The sequence below is a fragment of the Sipha flava genome, unplaced genomic scaffold (genome assembly GCF_003268045.1).
Source record: "Sipha flava isolate LNK unplaced genomic scaffold, YSA_version1 224_pilon_pilon, whole genome shotgun sequence".
Classification (NCBI taxonomy): domain Eukaryota; kingdom Metazoa; phylum Arthropoda; class Insecta; order Hemiptera; family Aphididae; genus Sipha; species Sipha flava.
Window position 1 is genome coordinate 646,224 of NW_020272857.1, and position 14,914 is coordinate 661,137.

Consider the following 14,914-nt stretch of genomic DNA (forward strand, 5'->3'; position numbering starts at 1 on the left):
TGTATGTAAATCTATACATTAATACATCTAAATCAAATTTTGAGTTAGGTTCGGTACGCGGGCATCTATTAAGGTTAATCAACTACGGAATATTTAGTGTTTTCATGGAATTTTATGATTTTAAAATTAAAAATATTAAAGTATTTTTATAATACCTTACATTTAATGAAACATGTATATTCGTATGATGGAACTAATGATTTTCATAGAAATTTCACACTATTACTATCTAACACTATAAACAATTTGGATTCTTTTAAGTGGGAGCATGCTTTGATTTGGTTCTTGGCAAATAATTCAATATATTCCTTAATTCCTTATTTATTATTCATTTCGATAAAAATATATTTGCATTTTTGGATATCACATTTTTTTAAGTGAAAATTCTATAAAATTGTTGTGTTCTGATAACTTTTATCTCTTTTTATTATAATATCAATACGTTAATATTGTCGCATATGTTGTTAATGTATTTCGGTTGTCAGTTTTCAAAATGTTTATACATTTTTGACAATTTTAATGCCATTATTTCAGATGATGTACGTTGCACACGCACTACCGTATATTTTACAATAATATTGCAAACAAAAAATATTATCATGACCCACTACTACACGACGCCCGTTTGCGTTGGCCTCTTTCGTCCCGCAGGTTCTGTAAAACGTTTGACGTCATCCCTCCAGCTTTCCCCCCTCCACATCGTCACTCCGCCACCGACAACCGTACACCTATCCCTCCCCAAATCACCACCCACTGAACGGCTACTGCCGGTCTGAATTTAAAACCACCCCGTGGGAGGCTTCATAATAAATTTGTTGTGTCGCGGGATTTCCATTTCGCCGCGGCAACACCCGCGTAGCCTAAATTTTTCCGCGAGTCTGCGTCGAACGGCCGCGGAGTGTCAGTGCGGTCGAAAGATGGGTGGGCAAAAAGGTGGTGGACCGTGAGGGTGTGGGTGGGGGAGTTCGGGAGAGGAATTTCGAGGGATACATGAAAACTATGCCGCCACGTTGTGACGGGGATCGGAGGGGGCACATCCCGGACGAAGCGCGACGTGTGCCTGTACGCCTACACGAGGGCCGCCATGACGTCAGAACCCCCTAGCAACGGTGCTGCCGCTCGTGACGTATCTCTCCGTGACGTCAATCATCATATTGGCCGGAGCCCCCGAGGCAACGCTCGTCGTGGCGGCCGACCGGGTCTTGCATTCTGTCTGTCACACGCGCTCCGTACGCTCTGCCGTTCTGTTCCTTTAGTTGTTAATAAACACAATTTTTTTTTCACTTTCGTTAATGTGTACGTACATGTATCAATATAATATTTAATTTCTTGTATAAAAACTGTCTTGCGGATCGTGTTTTCGATTGCGGATACTCGAATTTTTCGTCACGGTTAAACAATAACTTTAACTCGGTAACTGACTTTTTATATCACGAACATTACACATATACACACATATATATATATATATATATATTATATATATTAAACGTATATTCCTACATTTTTATGTACCGTCGCATATTTTCGGTCACTTTTTTTATTTTGATTTTATAAAACTCAACGCTGGCAACCCAATATAGTTCCAACGGAATCACTTAGCCATTGGTAAGTCATCTTTGATAATGTTATATTTATTGATATTTCTTTTTTTTCGTTTAAACATTTTTCAACGCTGTTAAAATTATTAGGTTTGTAAAATGCTATCATATTACTCGCGCGACGACACGTGCGCAAAACCGGTTCACCCAACAAAAATTGACATTTTACTTATTTATGATTAACAAAATCTATCCCGGACTCTATGTAATTATTTTTCCATTAAATTACATCATTAAATTAATCTATCCGTGAATTTCACTGGTCTCTAGTTTTATGGAGGTCACCATTCGATGCGTTTGCAAATTGCGACACTTAGGAAAATATTTGTATACTTCCGTATAATTGCATTCAAAATGCTCTTGTGCAATTTCCAGTCAATTAACTATTGTATTTCCTATTCATGATGTTAGTTTACGGGAAATGGAAAAAATAAACGGTACATGTATCGTGAAATAAACAAAACGACTGAATTTATAAATCCATGTACTACCTATTTTAAATTTCTGCTATATAATAATGATTTAAAGCAAATAACATTTTTATAGTCATTGTTTTTTTTTTTTTATATATATAGATATTTTATACCGAATAAGGTTCTTTTTTTTTTCTTTATGGTACAGAGGTTCTCAATATATTAATCGAATAGTTGTAGATTGATAATTTACTATCGAAATACTTATTATTAACTAGAACACGTCCATTTATAAATGTTATAAATGAATAGATTAGATCTACGTAGACATTTAACTTAATATGAATTTTTCTAATTCCCCACTATCTTTAATATTCGACTTTCACCCTTAATGTTAATTTTAATTTTAATAATAAGCAAATTTATATTTATGTTTTTGGCGTTATTATGGTATTTACTATTTGCCTTGGTACCTATTAACTTTCTTTAGGTGGTGGAATGAATCTCATAACAGAGGGAGGTGGATACTGTGTATATAAAATTTCACCTTGGGCGAAGCATCGACCGTTAAAGGACGTGTCCTGGCGAACGCCATCAATTGTTGCTGTAGGTTTTTAAAATGGTTAATTAAGAAAAAACGAAAACGATATAGGTCAATGGCCAATCGAGAAGATGTCATTTATATATTAAATTTAATGAGAAAACGTTAAACAACGGTTTTTGGGACGTAGAATTACTCTTTAAAATTTACCAATAGCTTTTAATTTCATATCTTTCAATTTATATTAAAGATGAAAACGAATATAATTTCTGAAGTGATTAAATTGCATATCAGCGTTATAGTTAGCTGTTGTACAAATTACGTAATCTGAACCTTCTTATTTGTCATTACAGTTTTATCAGTGTTTTTTTTTTTTTTTAATAATTATATAATATACCTATGTATACTAAAATATATCATACACCTTCATCACTAAAAATGTTTGCAGCTTTAGTAGGTCAATACTATTCTGGTTCAGTTTAGTGATTAACTGTGATTATATTTTTTGATAGTTAACCCGAGTATTAAATTCTTATTTTCAAAAATTGTATTTACTAGAAACCTATTTTTAAAACTTCTCATAAAAATGGATTATAACATTCTTTTAGTTTCTTAAAATTAAAATTAAATGATTAAATAAAAATTACTAAAAGTACATTAACGAACTTCAAAATACCTAATTAAAACTATGAAAGCCATAATATTATCATATAGTTCACATATTTATAATTAACACTTTTACTATTAAAACGTCTTGAAACTTTGTATAATTTTTGCAATTAACAATTGTTAAAAATGATTAATGATTCAGATATGATTAGATATGATTAACAGTGGTTGTTTAAGGTTCGAGAAAAATTTAGTAATACACAATATTAAATTATTCGTATTATTTAATTTTATTATAAATATGTTGTAGTTATAACTAAATTTTATATATGATAAACAAAGTGTAAAAAGTAATTAAAGAATTCCAAAATGAACATTTAAGTTGCATTAAAATTTCCCATTTATTGATTACTATTATTCTATATTTGAAGAATTATTGATTCAAAACCTTTTAATAACAATAATTCAATTAAAAATATGCTAGTTATGGATAGTACTTTCAGTTTAAGGTATCATAATAAAGCAAACTGTATTGAACAAATACTTTCCTTTAAGAGTTAATGGTTTTTTTTTTTTATTCAATTTTCTTATACACAATTTTAATATATTTAACACTCATTGATACTTTTAATTGACTAGCTGGTTTAATGCCAATCGGTACTAATATAACAATAAAAAATAATGACCCATAAAACTCGTTATCGATACAATCATTAGGTTAATAGAAGTAAGAACAATTTTAATTGAAGAGTTTGTTCCAATATCAAGTAAATGTAGTTAATTTCGTTTTCGTATGATAACAAATCAAATAATTAGTTATATTTGTATACATACAATGTTGTATAGTTCAAAGTAATAATTTGGTTTAGGAAAAAATATCATATTATATTATTATCAATTTCTTAACTTCATTATCTGTTAAAAAAACTAAACTAACTTAAACTAGTGCTAAATAAAAAAACATTTTAAATCTTAAGAACAATTATGAATAATAAAAAACTATTTTTTTTTAAACGATTCAAATATTATAAAACTAATTAATATTTTCTTTTTTTTTTTTTTGTAGTACCTATGCCTTTAGCATATTTGTACAATATATATTATATCCAAAAGAAAATTTAGTAGATGTATATTTTAAATCTTTAAATGCAGGAAATGCTTATTTCGAGTATTTAAATAAAATTATTATTTGATTACTCCTTAAATTGAAGGCTGATTTTCTTTAGATTTATATTTCTATTTAGATTTATCTAAATATTATTAGTAAAAACTTAATATAATATTAAAAGCAATTTTGATTTATGATGTAAATATCACATGATTACATGTTTTAATCCTCCTATGTTTCACAATTAATATGTTTAATTAAAACTAAATTTATATTTATAGTTATTATATTTTAATTTTATTCAGTAATTCACTAATTATTCTAAATGTTTGACTTTTGTAATCTAAAACATATTCTTGAATTAAAATATAATGTTCCTGATACAAAAATAGAATATCATTAAAAAATCTTAAATACACGAATGCAATTTTATTTTTTTATCGGTTTTAGGTTTGAATTACTTGTAGTGTTTTAATTTAGTGCTAAGTGAGATGGGTATAAATTAATTTTAAAATATTAAAAATAATGAAAAATACAATGACATATAGAATGAATGGCCTCATACTCCGACCTACTGTCATGTTTTTGCATAAAAACATTACTTAGGCTATCCAATATTAAAATTATAGGTATTTGTAATTATTTTGCAGGATTTTATGGCATACATATGCAATTGTTCATTCAAGGTCATAAAACTCGATTCCATATAACTTGTCCAAAAACATATTTAACTTTTTTTTTTACTTTAATTTCAATTATTTACTAACAAATTATTATACTTTTGACATTTGCGACCTTTGAACTTGTTATGTAGTAATTTAAATCATTGTTATTCGTGTATTTTTGTACTTTTCGAAAATCTATAAAACCCGCTTGTCAAGAATTGTGTTTTATAATAAAAATATCGTAAAAACTTGTAGTTTTGTTCGTTGTTTTTTTTGTATTATATACTTTACTGGTGGGATCGGGAGGTGAAAACTTGTTCAAGGTTAACTTTGGCAAAAACTATACCGAAATCAAGGTCTATTAGAAACGGCATCGAATTTTATTCGAAACTTTATTTGAATTTGATGAATGATGACTATGAAGATATTTTAATGATTTTGACATTACTTTTTTTCGCGTACACGTGACTGTAGTATATACATGAAACTGTATGGGATGTATTGTTGCTTAGTCCTCCGTGGGAATTTCGTCGTTTGAGTTTTTAGTTAATATTACGAAATTACGTCAACAACTTGGTAATATTTTTCCTTCGTCTCATTATCTGCAATACACACACACACATAATACACACAGAGATAACACAATAGGATCATTGCCGGATATACATGCCATTGAGCTGGAATTATATACGTTTTTGAATACACAAGTCACAACACCATCATGCACATAGCGGTGAACTGGCATAATCATATAAGGCACTTGGGTTTTCGATTGATATTTATGTATGCCCATACACATTGCACAGAAAATAATTCTGACCCAATTAATGATTCAACAGCAGTTCATTAATTATCATTACTAAACAAGGCTATATTAGTCCATTATGAATCGAAAAACGTCATTAATGTTTTATATATTCTTGATTTTAATATTTAAAAACGATTGATCAAATTTTAAATGTGAGAATTGAACGAACACAACTATTGAAAAATAAACGTTCGTAAACACTCTCTTTCTTTGCGATATACGAGTATACCCCGATACCATACCACGATTTATATTGTTGTAATTTGTTCTAGTTCACATGTTCCGTTCACTTTGTAAAAATGACGTTTATCGTACCCACTGCAAACAATATATATATATATAAGCCAGCGAGTCTGATATTGCATTCGATTAGTATAGTCTTTATTTCTTGGTTGCATCGATTTTAACCTCAAATGATTACGTTTGGATATCATTTAATTATCTCTACATGTTGGTCATTAACATAACGCGCAATACCATCACTTATATTTTGTATAATATAGTATATGCGATCGATATTGAGCCTTTGTATAAAATAAAAAAATATACATGATTTACTATTTATGATTATACTTTTGAATATATTGATTTGATTGAAGTATAAATTGATTTTGCTATAAGTGCATGTGTTATGTGGCTTGTATCGTCTAGAAAATTAATAACTCATTTATTATAATCATTATCAATAGTGCACTCTTATGGTAATAATTATTTGACTTTAAATCATGTACAACTACTTTTGTTATACAACAGTATATAACTTAACCATGTATTGACGGCTTCAATTGTACATTATAAACATACCTGCAATGTAGGTATGTTGAAGATTTTTCTAAAAAAAAATTTTAATTCATTAAAAAATAATAAATGATTTGTCTTCGCAAAAATGACTGATACTAAATGTATTTTACGGATAATTTAATTAACGATTAAAACATTATTCGATTTTGACACAAGTAACTTTCACCGTATTAACTATCAACGTTTAGTTGTCAAATGTGTCTAAAATTGTAATGTAATTATTATAAATTATTATAATTATGACGGATGTTCAGGTGTTAGCAATTATTTTCTAACAATAAAATTGATTCAGCTTAATATTTTGTGAAGAATAAGGAGACCCATCTGCTTTAGTTCTTCGTTCTATTCAAAAAGACCTAGGACACCAAATATACCATCGTAGTGGTCTGAGGGGGGAGTAGACGTGGATGAAAGGGAAGAGTGGACAGTAGTGATAAACGAGCGTCTGGAACATTGTGTGCGTGACATGGTTTACTCGGTCTTACTCGGTCCGGATAGGGGAGGTTGTAGTGGTAGTGTGTGTAGCAGATAGTCATGTGGTGAAAGTGGGATTTGACCCAGATATTTCCCTAGGCTCCCTGAACTTTACAGAGGGGTTGGTTGCGTAGATATATATGTAGTATATGTATATGTTTACGGTTTGTTTGTGAGCGTTGTAAACTTGTGCCCTAAAATACAATCGATTCGAGTGTATCTAACTCCTTACACCATCTCCCAACCAACATATGTGTTAAAAATACATTCACATTGTTCTTATTTAGATATAATATGGTAAAAAACAAAGTCTTAATACAACAGTAATTTATATTGTAATCTTCTTTTTTGTGTTTGTGTACTTGTGAAGTGTACTGCTATAAATCCATTGTGTTATCTTTTTGTAGATATATTGACTTTGATGTTTTTTTTTTTTTTTTTGATGTAGAGAAGTTTATAAAATAATCAATAATAATATTGTTGAGACACTTATTTTATGGACGTTCTGCGAACATTAAAGATGTATTTAATTATATTCGAGTATTTATTATCTCAAAATGATAACATTGTAATTTATTAAATAGTTTCGATTACTTTATTCCATTGTGGCATTTAATAATATTTATTTTGAAAACGGTTCCTTGATTGAAAATATAAAAATATACAAATAAATTTATTCCATACTGAATATTTTAAATTATTGTTAAATAAATGGTTCTTTATTATTATTTTTTGAACATCGAAAAATACATCTATATAACATTGTTACTTTTGAGTAATGATTATTGTTATCATAACATATGTATAATAAATATTTTCTTATACGAAATGTAATATGAAATACTGCGTATTACCTGTGTATATTATTTTCAGTGGCAATTACAAAATTATAATAATTGTCTGCTGTAAAAATAAAATTTAATAAGTGTTAATAATTGGTTTTTGTTTTATATTTTTTTTTACCATTTAATTGTCTTGTAATTTACAATTTGACTAAAAAAATTATTAATAATTAATGAGTGACAACAATTATGATAACAATAATTTGTCATATTTAAATTTTTATCGTCCCGAGCATATAATTATCAACCGGTAGAAATATTACATATTATATTATTAAAAAATATTTTTGATAACATTTCGTTTGAATTTTAAAATATCATAACCCCACGAATATAATTTTTATAAATATTTTTATGTATAAAGTACGCAAGCATATTTCTATGTTTCTTATTTTAATATTAAATTATATTTAAATTACCATAAAAAAGCAACAAAATTGCAAATATTTAAAGAGACCTTCGAATTTAATACAATAAATAGATAATGATTCTGAACTCATTTCCATATTAACTCATTGATGAATAAAAGGAAAATTAGATGTTAAAATTAAAATAAGTGATTTATTTTCGACTCAATTTAAACCCTATACATTTAGTCTAAGTAGCTTGTCAACAAAATTCAAAGTTATATCATTCTATAACAAAAAAAAGTATTTGCATCTTTGTATTTAATTTTAACACAATTTAAAAATCGTTTTTCATTTTAAACATCTTGGTAATTTAAGTGTACAACCAATCTGAACAATTGATTTTTGTAAGATTTAAAATATTAATGAATTATTAATTAAAATGTACTTAAACTATAAAACTAAAAAATTATTTGTTTTAAATTTTAAGATATAGGTATATATTTATAATTTAGTGTGGTGGTATCTTACATTATATTTATCGTCTGATTTAAAATAAATTATCTTTTTATTTTTCACATAATATACATATTTTTAAATAAATAATAATAATATATTAATAAAATGTATAGTTAGGTATGACTAGTTATAATAAAACGTAATATATATTTTTTATTAAAAAAATAAATACTTCAAGAGTTTAAAAACATTATAGTTGAATAACGCGTAATGAATTTATTATTAATTTATACATATCAATTGTAATGAATATTCTGCTTAAATGAATATTTTAAAAAATGCAACTTTTAAATGTATAAGTTTCATTATATATTTAAATATATGCTTAATTTCTCTGATGAAAAATATATTAAAACCACTCTGTATAATATGATTTTAAAAAATAAACATCAGCTGCAGCATTCAACGTAGCAACTACATACGTTAGATAGTATATGAAATATTTTTGATAAGATCGTTGTAAATACATCATGGCTTGGCATAGGTAAAGGTCATTGTAATTTACTCGTGGAACGGAAAGTTTGCCTAAAAATAATAACATTACGGTCATTTTATATAAACCGGCTATCTTTTAGATGTCTTAGATAGGTACACGTGTAAGCTATATGCAACTAAAGTTATCGTTGCCAAAACACCCAAAACCATTTTTCACTTCCGATCGTTGAGTATCTATTTAGAATCATAATTTAGGAGCTATGTGTAGTTTCTAAAAACGCGTTTAAATGTATCCCCACTCACGCAGATATGGAATAATATATAAAATGGTATTTTCTTTTTAGGCTTTTTTTTAGTGATATTGGCCTGTATTTGTCGTTTTAAAAATACACTTAAAAAAAAAAATTGTTTTTGGACCCCAACGATTGATATATGTAACAACATTTATACATCATATAGTACACATTTTTTTAGTTTATAATTTTCTGATAGAAAACAATTGAAATTTTAACCACTTAAAATAAACCTGTACAATTAAATTTTAAAAGAAAATTTTACCTAGAACATGAAGTTTTTGTTTTTTTTTATACAAAATATTATCATCCTTCGTTTTCCACTTTTATAGTATATTTTATATAAGAAAAATAATTATTGATCAAAATCGTTGTCTCATGATAAAACTATAAAAGATAAATGGATTTTTTTTTAACATTATACAAAAAGCTTAATACATCAAATCATAAATATAGATAACAAATTTGTTTGATTTCCTTATATATTACTAAGACTGTGGAAATTTTAAAAAGGAAAATTACTTAAAAATTGTTGATTATAAATCGCATAAAAAACATAATTTATTCGAAATGGTTGGAACAAATACATGCAAATGAAATAATGAATAATAATAAATCAAACTACCTGTTAATAAATGCTACTTATATTAAATGTGATATTGAATTTAACAAATAATCGTTAAAATTATTTAATTACTTATTATTTATTTTTTAATTCTTTAAAAATATATTTAATATGTTTTTCTATTGTAAAATATACATTTATAATCAATATTGATACCATTATTTTATTTTTTCAAGTACAACAAAAATCTTATTTTTCCTGAAACAATTTATAAAAATCTTCACATTTTTAGTTGGCAATGTATCATCTTATTTATAAAATATTACTTTTGTACTTTAAATATAATTATTTGGTTTTTTTTTTTATTATTATATTTGTTCACTATTTTATACTATACATTAAATAACTATACATTCAAAGCATATAAAATATTCATGAAATAAAATAAATCTTGGAATACAAATTCATAATTCCGTTTGTCATTGTTATTACTGAAGCTTATTTTAAATTTCTCTATGAAATAAGAATAAATATTTTTATAGATTTAAGTACAACAATTTAAAATTTAGTTTTATAACATATTATTTGATGATAAGTAATTATATTTGTTTCTTTATAAATAATAAAAATATAATTTAAAAATAAAATAATTTTTCAGGAAACTCTTTTTGGAAATAAAAGTTTGCGTTGTGGTCAATAATCTAAAGACCACTGAGTTCTAACTAATAGTTTAATTTGATTCTACTGACAACCAGCAAACACTCGGTAAGTAAACACATTAAATAATTTATAATAATTAAAATTTAAATTAGAGGACATATACATTTTGAATACAATTTTACAAAACTGAATAACATATTATAAATACGTGAACAAATAAAGTTTATTAAAAGTATTTTAGAGTTCTATTTTAGTATTAAGTTTCTCTGCAAATCCAGGCTAAACTATACAGAAATATATAAGTTTCTCTTGTTTTCATTGTTTTCAATAATATTTCTCGTAGTGCATTGTCATAAGTATACTATACGTTAAATCACGTATCACTGCCAATTTCGCTTTACAATTATCTTTTGTCTCCGATGCATAAATTAAATTTACTAACTTTTTGCTTTCTCTATGTATACATACTTATAGACGTTCATACAAATAATCGCTTTCAAACGATTTTCAAAACATTCAAATTAACAAACTAGAATTTTTCTTAAGGTTTTATAATTTTTATAGATGCTTCAAATAATTAAGTTTTTTAATTTCATTATTTAAATAACCAATGTTTAGTTAACTATACATAATCACATATTATATTATTAAAGATTATTTTAATACTTATTTAAATCCTTTATTTTTAAGCAGGTAGTTAATATTATGTTCTTATATCTATATTTATATAAATTAAATCATACTCGCACGATATATATCTATTATGTATTTGGAAATTAATTTCAAATTATTTCTGAAGTCATCTATATTAATAGTAAAATTCAATAGAAATTCAATATTCTAATTATTGAACAAAATGTATAGTTTGCAAACAAAATCCAGCTACTGTACAGCATTTAATTTTGGAATTAATTGGTCAATATTTTCTATATAATAATTAATTTTGACTAGACAGTGATAACTACCGTTCCTTATTATTATTTTAAATAATTTTATGTGACAAGTCACTTGACTTCTGTAATGATAACGTATTCCAAGGACGACTAATTAAAATTAATTTATAGATGGTAGAGGGTAAACATAAGATACTATAGTTCAAATGAAGAGATATACTTTTAATAAGTCGATTTTCACAAAGCGTTATCATATTATATCGCGTAATCAATTATTTAACTAATCTTTACTAATATAAACTTTATCTCTGAATTCTTAAATGTATGGCGCATACTATATATTATACATATATTAAGTAGGAATAATATATTTCTTAACATACCTGAAAATCATCACAGTATTAATATTTAAGCATTGAACTTCCAAATTTAGTATAATAACAATTATTTGATGTACCTATTACTCTTCTAACTGACATAATTTTACTTAATGATATTGATAATCATTATAATATATTGGTACTCTATTGTTATTTTTAAATTAATTACTGTAACTTTCTTAATATTATTTATAAATGTTAATAATTTATGAAAACAAATGTTAATTTCGCATAATTTAATATAATTTATAAGTAAAAATTATTTTTATTTTTTAAAAAATAAAATTAGTAGATATCAGCATAGAAAAAAAATGTAAATTATGAATATTATCAAAAATAATGTACTATACAATGTCTATTTGACTTCGAAAATATTATTATAGCTGAAAATAAAGTAAAATGTGAAGTTTCATTTTTTGTTAAAACTTCAAACCATTTCCAACTCAGTAAACCTTGTCCTATAGATCACTTCATTATGATTTCAACGGGTGAAAGACCTCGACATGAATCAATAAAGTATACGAGGTACTATATGCACACCTGCGGGTCAACGGGTTACCGTGAACGACCGTCTACTATCATTTTGCTTTAATCATATATAAGACAATGTTTTTTTTTCTTTTCTTTCTTTCTTTCTTTCTTTCTTTCATAACCTCTGTCTTTCTTTTTTACTATAAAAAACGATTGTTCTATCTGTACATATATGGCTATATATAGTTGATTACATTTCTTATTTCATTATTTCTGTACATTTGACTTAAGTATTTTTCACCTTTTTTTTATTAATAAGACATGTCGTTATGATGTTATTGACGCACAATTTACATGAACACTGGGCTACGTTTTGAAATTATTACGTCTGATTATTATTTCTATTTCGCCGATAACCGAATCGGTTTTTTTTTTACATTATAGATACGTCGTCAAAGAAGTAGGTACTTAATCATGATATATGCTACTCATTTTGCAATATTTCCAAAAAAGTTTAATGATACTTCATATAATTTTTATGATTTGATACTATTATTATCAAAGACAAATAAGTAATAGACTAAAATAAAATTATAAACAAATATACAGGTGTATTTGAATATAATTCGCATAGTATTTATAAAACAGAATATTTTTCAATTCGTTTGATTTGCTTACCTAATAGTGGAATATACACACATTTAAGTAGTAAAAATGTTTAACCATGCTACGTCTAAATTTAAAAATTTTCAAATATCTTATTGTTATTACATAATATTCAAATTAAATGAGAGTTTTTTATCTGAACTCATGAAGGTGAGGAATTCATATCATATATGTATTCTGTAATAAATGTTGTCAATGAACCTATACACTCGACATAGTCACATAAGATTACTAGTAGAACAAACTAAACTAATGTCTATATATATGCATACTATACATATAATTCAATTATGCAATTATTCAATACTCATTTTCTGCCTACAATTTTCAACGTTAAAAAAAATTTTAATTTTGAAGATTAGTTTAGATTGAACTTCAGAAATGCAAAATTTATATTAATTTAGTAAAATTGAATTTATAATATGTATAGCACTAATGCGTTTAACTAAAGAATATAGTTTTTCCTTTTTCGAATTAAATTATTGACATATTAATCATAATAATTATATATATATATATATATTTATATATAAAGCTTATTTATTAACTATTCTATAAATAGCTATAATTAAAATTAGATCATGACAGTTTTAAGAGATATTGAATTACATATACATTTACTATGGATAATTATTGATATTAAAACAAAGTAATCGATAAAAAAAGTATTTATGTTCCTAAATATATAGTATTTAAAACATTGTTAGCGTAAAATATAATAGTACTATAAGGTCAAACGTCGAATATTTCAATTGTTATTTTCGAAGAAATGAATCGAATATTTAATTCGTTACTAATGATATAGTAATCAGTTATCAAATTATAAACATCGACTAACCAACTTGGATAAATTAAATATGATTAACATATATGGTAACACACTCTTGAACGGTGATTATTAACATCATAATATATAATATATTATATTAAATACTTATATTATACATTTCTTTTTTCATTTGATCAAAATAATTTTTAAAAATTGTAATAAATAGAAGTAACCAGTAGATAAATACATTATGAATATTTATGATTTATTCTAATTTTGTGCTTTTTATATTCTATTCAATATTATTCTCTTTATAGTAGTATAAATAAAGTTTAAGTTATCAAAATGTTAAACTTTATTTATACTTTATTTATCGATACACATACAGTTGACATAAGACATAAGTCCAAAAATTGAATAACCACCTCCTTCCTTAACCGGTCAATGGTCTTGCATAAAAAATTGGTCACGTAAACGCAATCATTGTTTATGATTAACAGATAGGCGAAAAATGTTGGGTCGTATGTGATTGCAGAACAAAACAAGAAGGCACACGCGAGTGTCATTCACAAGGTTAGCTGTATTTTATTTTGAAACAAATCAAGTAAATCGCAAGGAATCACGATTATTACTTAAATTAATGTTTAACAATATTATTTACAATAAATTCTATCAAAGTACCGTTTTTAGGTGTAAATAATTTATACCAAACGGAACTAAACTTTTCACCTTGACTTAAAAATTAGGTACACTATTTTTTTTTAATTTAACGCGTTTGTTGTAAAAAAAAAAAATATTTCTATATTTTCTTATTTTTTTTTTATTTTACGCCTAATGTATAAATTTCGAAACCACATATAAACTTAATAACTATAAATAATAATGTACTCCTCTATCGTTTTAAGTGCTGTTTTATCTTATCAACAAAACGATTTCAATAATTGCGAAATAATGTGTAAAAGTGAAATATTGCAATAGTCATCAATAATTAATCATTCAATCATTTAATGGTTTACAAAAGTGATAAATATTATAATTAATATCTATTAAAACG

At 25.5% G+C, this 14,914-nt stretch overlaps 1 protein-coding gene across 2 annotated transcripts in view; it reads left to right on the forward strand.

Annotated features, from left to right (window-relative positions):
- Window positions 1-1,197: 1,197 nt before the first annotated feature.
- LOC112683323 (protein Tob1-like) overlaps window positions 1,198-14,914 on the forward strand; it is a 40,095-nt gene continuing 26,378 nt past the window's right edge. The window contains exons 1-2 of one of the 2 annotated variants that reach the window (XM_025554313.1): window positions 1,198-1,608; window positions 10,680-10,786. The gene's annotated coding sequence lies outside the window, so the exon portion shown is untranslated. The remainder of the gene's footprint in view (window positions 1,609-10,679; window positions 10,787-14,914) is intronic. The other variant, XM_025554314.1, reaches the window with a different exon arrangement.